The following is a 724-nucleotide window of genomic DNA, read 5'->3' as shown; positions in this document are numbered from 1 at the left end:
GTTGTTGGCTTTTTGCTTGCTTGTATCCCTGGTCTGGGGCTCCCCTCTCTCCTCTCTGCACCGTCCCCACCCCCAGCTCAGGCTGATACCACCTTTCAGGTCCCCGCTTGCCCATGGGGAGGGTCAGATTTCGCTCCTGACTCATCCCAGAGCCGCCCGCCATCTGTGCTGGCATCACCTTACCTGCCCCCGAATGACCGGAGGAGGGCCCCACAGATGGGCCACCCCCAGGCCCAGCCCTGCCTGTGTCTGATCATCAAAGGATTGTCCCCTGGTGCGGGGATACTGAGGCCAGCAGGGTTTGGTCTTAGGTTTAAGGGGCCAGGCTGCTGAGTCCAGGAGACCAAGAGCAAACCTTCAGTGTGCAAACAGGTCCCTGAGACTGCTCCTCCAGAGAGAGGACGGTTACCTCCAGTGGGAGAAATCTAGGCAGACTTACTGGAGGAGGTGCCATGAGTTTGGGATTTGGGGTCCTTTCTTCAAGAAGCATTTCTTGGACCTACATGTTTATGTGCTGTCCTAAGTCCTCTTATGACTGTCCTCGGTAACAGTAATGAACTTGGGCAGGCCCCTGAGAGGTTTTGGGGAAGTGGGTTACTAGGTGGAGGAAACCTCAAGAGCAAAGGCTCAGAGGCAGAACATGGTTTGAGTTTGACCACTGAGAAGTGGTAAGAATAAGGCTGGGAAGTCCAGGGGTGGGGGCTGCCTGAATCATAGTGTTCTT

Source organism: Hipposideros armiger, unplaced genomic scaffold (assembly GCF_001890085.2).
Source record: "Hipposideros armiger isolate ML-2016 unplaced genomic scaffold, ASM189008v1 scaffold_426, whole genome shotgun sequence".
Classification (NCBI taxonomy): domain Eukaryota; kingdom Metazoa; phylum Chordata; class Mammalia; order Chiroptera; family Hipposideridae; genus Hipposideros; species Hipposideros armiger.
The sequence above is the reverse complement of the archived record's forward strand: the minus strand, read 5'-3'. Positions refer to the sequence as shown.